This window comes from Sapajus apella, unplaced genomic scaffold, assembly GCF_009761245.1.
Source record: "Sapajus apella isolate SASKATOON/1434 unplaced genomic scaffold, GSC_monkey_1.0 scaffold23, whole genome shotgun sequence".
In the NCBI taxonomy this organism is placed as follows: domain Eukaryota; kingdom Metazoa; phylum Chordata; class Mammalia; order Primates; family Cebidae; genus Sapajus; species Sapajus apella.
Window position 1 is genome coordinate 5466323 of NW_022436963.1, and position 7801 is coordinate 5474123.

General features: G+C 41.6%; 1 pseudogene across 1 annotated transcript; it reads right to left on the reverse strand.

Annotated features, from left to right (window-relative positions):
* Positions 1–5032: 5032 nt before the first annotated feature.
* LOC116559425 lies at positions 5033–6498 on the reverse strand (annotated as a pseudogene). The gene has a single exon (XR_004272452.1). The product of XR_004272452.1 is annotated as a dnaJ homolog subfamily A member 1 pseudogene (transcript).
* Positions 6499–7801: the final 1303 nt, after the last annotated feature.

Sequence of the window (7801 nt, forward strand, 5' to 3'; positions counted from 1 at the left end):
GTATGACAATTACTGTAGGAATCATGTGGGTCAGGATAGAATAGCTATAGACTAATGACAATAGCTTGATTTGTTGGAGAGATGGGATTATAGACAACTTCATCCTTCCTTTTACTATTGTTGTGTTAATGTCACTGCTATTATGCAAAATACAAACATCAATTATACTAGTAGTTATCATGTATGGTATCATATTAATATGATAAGCACATGCTCCTTCTGAGCCACTGATCTCTGCACTATCTCATTTAATCTTCCAGCACGACTGTGAGGGGGGGGACGTTTACCTCTGGTTTATGCAGAGAGTAGAGTAGTCACCCACAACCACGAGGGGCCTTCTACAACACTAAGATTCCTCCTCTCTAAACCTATATGCAATCATTGCTGCTTGATTATTAAAACCAGGCCAGGCGCAGTGGCTCACACCTGTAATCCCATCACTTTGTGAGGCCAAGGCGGGCGGATCGTCCGAGACCATGAATTCAAGACCAGCCTGGCCAAGCAGGGGAAACCATGTCTCTACTAAAAATACAAAAATTACCCATTCCTGGTGGTGGACACCTGTAGTCCCAGCTACTCAGGAGACTGAAGCAGGAGAATCACTTGACCCTGGGCGATGGAGGTTGCAGTGAGCTGAGAACGTGCCACTGCACTCTAGCCTGGGTGATAGAGCAAGACTCTGTCTCAAAATACATACATACATACAATTAAATTAAAAATAAAATAGCTTTTCATGGACCAGCAATCTAAACATAAGAAAAATTAGAGACTTTAAAATAAAAAATAGCCCATAATATTTACCACCCCCCGAGAGGAACCACTGTCAACCCTTTGGCCATGTCTTCCAGAACATCGCATGTCTTCCAAGGCATTTCCTCTCATTTGCCTCCACTTATTTTTGAGATGGAATCTTGCTCTATCACCTAGGCTGGAGTGCAGTGGCGTAATCCTGGCTCACAGCAACCTCTTCCTCCTGGTTTGAGTGATTCTCCTGCCTCCGCCTCCTGAAGTAGCTGGGATTACAGGCACGTGCCATCAAGCCTGGCTCAGTTTTGTAATTTTAGTAGAAATGGGGTTTCACTATGTTGGCCAGTCTGGTCTTGAACTCCTGACCTTAAGTGATCCGCCTGCCTCATCCTTCCAAAGTGCTGGGATTACAGGTGTGAGCCACCACAACTGGCTGCCTCCACTTATTCTTAAGCCTTAATCTTGAGTCTGGAGCCTAGACAAGTCATGAAATTACTGTTGGGTGAAAGAAGTTTTTTTCTTGAAACCTGAGATAAGAATGATAGGATTGGAGTTTTGAATGGAATGCACTGATACCACCAGCAGAATTAGGCAGGCTAAAGGGAAACTTTGTGCCCTACTGGCTGTTCTAAGTCCCACACTTCAATGGCTTTGGAGAGTAGATATATTACAAGAATACTTGAAAATCTTCTTTAACTAAAAAAGTGAGCTTTCAGACACCTTATGCATATCTGGAATAAAAAATAAAGACCACATCATCATAAAAGCTCCATAAAATTATAAAGCAATTAGGTAGTACTCAAAGACTTATGGTATCAGGACATAATCCAGACATTCCTAATATTTTCATTTGATTCAAGTATTTAATTAAGTGTATTTAGAAAGAATGTCTTTATTAGTTTAGGAGTGATTGCAGTCTTCCTTGAGCATTGAGTTCTGTTATACAGACAACTTTATGAAGGGTTTGTGTGATGTGAATGCAACTGAGCGGGTAGAGATTTTTCTTTTATTCATTCATGTATTCATTTACTTATTAATTCATCTAGTAAATATTTATTGAAAAACAATCATATGAAAATCCTTCTATGTGCATTTGTTATAAAATCATAGTCAAGGGCATTGCCTATTATGTATATCAATGTTCTGTGTATAAAGTCCATGTGAAAAATTTCTTTTAGAATTAAGTTTCATAAAAATGCTTTAGCTCACTTGAGTTGCACCAAACCCTCTCCTTTCTGATAATAACCACTTGTGTTTCCCATTTTGCCTGACTGCCAGGAAACTCAGGGATACTCTTTGTGTTCAATCATAAGGACCATTTTAAACTCATGATTGTTTTATTTATCTCTTTTTCCTTTTATGGCCCTGATTTTCTGCTTTACAACCTTAGTATGTATCTGTTCCTTTGAAAGCCTGCCTCAATTATTTTTGGAAATAGGTCATGGTGGGTAGGGGAGGGGTGGAGGGGGAAACAAAAATTCAGGGCACAGTGCCGGACATCCTCATCAAATATCTATCAGTTGTAACCAGATAGCAGGGGAAAGGGTGATGCATAATATTTTGAATGTACTAAATGCCACACTTTACAATGGCTAATTTTATGTAAGGTTAATTTTACCTCAACACAAATTTTTGAAAGCAAAGCCTATTAGTCATCAACTGACTTTGATGATGATAATTAATATGGTTTGGCTGTGTCCCCATCCAAATCTCATCTTGAATTGTGGCTCCCATAATTCCCATGAGTTGTGGGAGGAGTCTGGTGGGAGATAATTGAATCATGGGGGTGGTTCCCCCTTGCTGTTCTCATGGTAGTGAATAAGCGTCACCAGATCTGATGTTTTTATAAGGGGAAACCTCTTTCGCTTGACTCTTATTCTCTCTTGTCTGCCACTACGTAAGACATGCCTTTCACATTCCACCATGATTATGAGGCCTCCCCAGCCACATGGAACTATGAGTCCATTAAACCTCTTTTTCTTTACAAATTACTAATACAAGGAGATAGTAATAACTAGGCTCTAGTAGTAGACAGAGTGCTTTCTGTGATTGCCAATAGGAACCATGGGAAAGTCCTCCAGGGAATCGGCTTCATTGCTGTCTAAGAGCAATGATCAGCATTGGCAAGGTTTACAAGGCAGTCACACAGCTGGCTTCAAGAACTCCCTTCCCCATCTCCTCTTCAGTCATCTTAAAAAAGAAAACAATAAAAACCTTTATTATTTTTAATTATATAAGCAGAAATGTTCGCTGTGGAAGAATCAGCAACATGATAATAATAATAAAGCCATAAAAATCACCCATATTTCTAATAGCCAACCCAAATCACTGTTGACATTTTTGCTTGCTGTCTAGTCTCCTGTATTGCTCCTTCAAGGAGCAATACAGTCATTCAGTCATCATACATTCAGTCATCCGTTTACTCATCTTTTCTAAAGTGTGGTCCCCAGGACACTAGTCTCAGGGTGAAGTAAATTTAGAAATGAATCACCCTAGTACCTCCTCTTGGAGATTCATGATGTACATTGGCATATGAAAAGATTTGAGAAATTTAAAAGACAAGAAGCTCATCTCACTGTTATTAATCTAGAGTTTCTCCAATGTACTTGAGCATTAAATTCTTCTTTTCTTTTCTTTTTTTTTTTGAGGTAGGGTCTCTGTCTGTCACCCACGCTGGAGTGCAGTGGTATGAACATAGCTGACCACAGCCCTCAATATCCTAGGATTAAAGATTCCTCTACACTTCAGCTTCCCAAGTAGCTGGGACTACAAGTCCATGCCATTATGCCCTTTATTTTTTGTAGAGATGGGGTCTTGCTATGTTGCCCTGGGTTTTGAACTCCTGCCCCTAAGTGATCCTGCCTCCTTGGCCTTCCAAATTGCTGGGATTACAGGCGTGAGCCACTGTACTCACCACCTTATTTTCTATAACTCAAGGAAGTAATGCAATGCTCCATGGAAGCTGACTGAATTTGAAGTCTTAGGTCATATTTATTCTACATAGCCATACTAGATTACTTGAATTGCTTCTATGGTGTAAATATCTATGTCAGTTAACATTTTTTCTGAAACATAATGACCTCATTGAATTCTATTGTATTGGTGTTCCATGGCTTGTGAAACCAAAACCCTATTGCTGGGAGTCAGGATTTTTTCCATGTTTGGGTCTTGTAATGGGCATTGTTATAGTTGAGTCATTGTCTTCCCCCTAAAACATCTCATCATATGAAGCTTGGTTTTCCTGGGGAGTGGTATCTGCATAGATTCCCCATGAGCGGTTTTTGTTTACTTGTTTTTGCTTTCCTTTTTTCCCCTCTAGTTTAAGGGGCCTGTGAGGAACACTACAAAAGAGAGGACAGGCAAACAGTTAGATTAGAAGGGTAGAAAGGAGGGATGAACTGGGTGTGGTGGCTCATGCCTGTCATCTGTGGGAACAGGGACCCTTCCAGGAGGCCGACTTCCAACTTTAGGTCACAGTGAGCCTTCCCTCCATCATAAGGTAAGTTACTTAGAATGGAAAGAAATAACACTTGTAAGTAATACATATAAATGAATTCAATGAAAAAACAGTTTGGCCGATGATACTATCTGGGAGTTAGAGAAATATTTCTGCTTTCCCCTCTGGTAGCTAAGAGAGCAAATAGTCCTAATAGAGACCAGCAAATAACAGCAATAAAAACTAAAGCCAGTGTGCAAGACTGAAGAGAGATGTCAGCTCTGAGAAGGGAAAAGAAAGAACTGGAAGTGGAGCGAAGCAAAGAAATGTAGGTTTAAGCCTATGAGGCACAGGTGGGATTTTTACATTAAGTAAGTGAGAGACTACAGGGGAAAAGCAGACCGGCTTTATTTTTTTATGACAGAATCAATAGAATCTAATCAAGTTTTGAATGCAATCAGGGTAAGATGAGAAATACCAGGTAGGTCCTCCTAGGCAGTAACTAGAACATTATCATGTCTGGAAGGGATTACCAGAGTGATGTTCCACATTTCTCTGCAAGCCCAGCTGTGGAGGGAGACTCTGAAATTAAGGAAAGGTGATGTGGTTTCAGGTTCGTGTCACCATGGTTTTGATGCCCTGTTTTGTGATGATTTTCTCTTCTCTGTAGCACTCCCTTGTGACTAGGCTTTCAGCTAAGAAGGGAAATGGAAGAGAGATGTCCTTCTGGAGGAAGTAGTGAGGAATGTCACAGGCTGCTTCTGAAAGGCAAGAGATTAGATAAGAGGTGCTCTGCTGGAAGGGGGTGGGGGTTAAACTCATTTATTTTTATTTTTTATTTTTTTGAGCTTTTATATTTGCCTTTATTCTTCATTTAACTTTTTAAAACACTACTATAGTTGATTAAAACAAAAACAAAAGCAAGTAGTGAGCATATTATGATTACAGTCCTTACTCATTCACTACTGCATATAAAATGCCAGCAGTGAGTGTTATTCACTGGCCCATTAAGAGGTCTGACACTGAGCACCACCTCTGGGATGATGTTCATCATCCTCATATGCTTCTCCATTGTAATGGCGCTGTCTTTCCTGATTTGGATCAAAGTCCACCAGTTCTACTTGATCCATCTCATCAGTCTCTTCCACTTCCTTCCTTTCCGGTAGGAGTTTTTCCAGCAAAGACAGTTCATCAGGAGAGAGAAAGCCATTCTCAGGAAAGTTTACCTTAAATTCGATGATTAGGCAACCCTTTTCATATGGTCTACGATAAATTGGCATGCCTTCATTTAGTACACACTTGATATCTCCATGCTTGACAATCTGACCTGGATGAGAGGTGATGACTATGGTTCGGTTGTCAAGAGTAGATATCGGCTTTTGGAAGCCTCACAGTGCTTCAACCAGCTGTATGTCCATACACATGAAAAGGTGTTCTCCTCGTTGAGTAAAAACAGCATGGTCCTTCTGATCTAACACAATGATTATATCTCCTGGCTCCAGTCCTGGTTCTTGGTCTCCTTCACCATGGAATGTTATCTTCTGGCCATCTTTCATGCCTTTGTCAATATGAACTTCTAGGATCTTCTTCTCTCGAACTATCTTCCTTCCATTGCAGCTTTTACATCTATCTTTAGGACTGATCCGCTCCCCATGGCCCTGGCACTCCATGCACACAGACTGAATTTGCTGCACCATTCCAGGTCCTATCTGATGAATTCTTATTTGCATTCCAGTACCTCGGCAATTGGGACAGCACTCTACTGCTCCTTTCTTACCCCTCTACCTTTGCATTTGTCACAAATCACATTCTTTTGCAGAGCCAGTTTTCTTGTCGCACCATTATATAAGTCTTCTAGGGTTACTGAGAGCTGATGTACAACATTTTTACCTCTCCTTTCTCTCTGCATCCTTCCTCCTCCTCCAAAAAACATATCAAAGATGTCCATGGGGGAGCCAAAACCGCCACCTGCTCCACCCTCTTTAATTGCCTGCTCTCCTCCTTTGTCATATAATTCCCTTTTCTTTGCATGAGAGAGAACTTCGTAAGCTTGAGAAATCTGTTTAAACTTCTCTCCTTCATTTGGATTCTTATCAGGATGGTGCTTCAAGGCCAGTTTCCTATAAGCCTTTTTCAGCTCTTCCTGAGTAGCATTGGGTTTGACTCCCAAAACATCGTAGTAAGTGGTTTCTTTCACCATCTTCTACTGCCGGTGAGCAGGCTGAGGTCGGTGTGTGAGGGAGCAGGAAGGAGCGCAAAGCTGTGCGCAGCTTGGATAGCTACCGCTCCTCAGCCTCTCACCGAGCATTCTGGAAAGTTCCTCTAAACTCATTTATAATTGCCATGTACACCCTGTCTAAGTCACCCCGTGTACAAATAATCCAAGCAAAAACAGACTGCTTGCCATGCAAATACAGCTTCAAGGTCCCCAAGCAGACATGCTGGTACAATCTCTGCAGCCTTCAAACAGGTGCCCCTCTTTTTTTTTTTTTTTCTGTAGAGATGCGGTCTTGCTCTGTCACTCAGGCTAAAGCAAAGATGGTACAACCATAGCTCATTGCAGTCTCACTTTACTGTCTCTGAGTCCTATGACCTCAAGCAAGTTATTTCTTCTCTGAGTCCCAGTTTCTTCACTGGAGACATGCATTTATTCATTACCCAAACATTCACAAAAGTTTCTTGAGCAATTATTATGGACCTGAAGTCACAATACCTCCCTGAGGAGGTGGTGTGGCCTGTGACCAATGTCAGTGATCCTCCTACTTCAGCCTCCCAACTAGCTGGGACTACAGGTGTGTACCACCACTCCCAGCTAATTAAAAACAGCTTTTGTCTTTTTTTTTTCTTTTTTTCAGAGATAGGGTCTTTCTGTATTGTCTAGGCTAGTCTCAAACCCCTGGCCTCAAGAAATCCTTCTGCTCAGCCTCCCAAAGTGCAGGGATTATAAGTGTGAGCCACCTTACCTGGCCCTGGGCACCCCTCTTAAGCATTCCCATGTGGGGACTCTGGAGCCACCATTGGAAGGTGATTATAATTTGAGTTCATTGTTTGTACAAGGAACATAAGAAAATGTGCAGTACCACTTATAGAGACTGGTGATGTGCCTGATTTGGTGCCACATCCTGGGGAGATCATGTGGGTTGGAAGCCGATTCTTGCCCTTGGGTAACCCACTCAGAGTCTAAGTGGGTAACAAAGACACATCAGCTGTGAAGGCAGGCTGGGGCTGTGAGAGTTAGGGGAAGCTGTCACTAACTTTGACTGGGGCATGGGTCAGGGGGAGGAGGCAGAGATAACAAGTGATTATGATTTCTACATTGATTTCAACCTGACATTGGTCTCAGGCCACAACACCTCCTCAGGGAGGTATTGTGACTTCAGGTCCATAATAATTGCTCAAGAAACTTTTGTGAATGTTTGGGTAATGAATAAATGCATGTCTCCAGTGAAGAAACTGGGACTCAGAGAAGAAATAACTTGCTTGAGGTCATAGGACTCAGAGACAGTAAAGTGAGACTTTAGGCCTAAGAGCCTTGTTCTCTTTCTGTTACACACAGCATTTGCTGGATGGTGGAGTGGGAAGAGCTAGAAACAGACGGCTAAGAGGACAATGTAATAG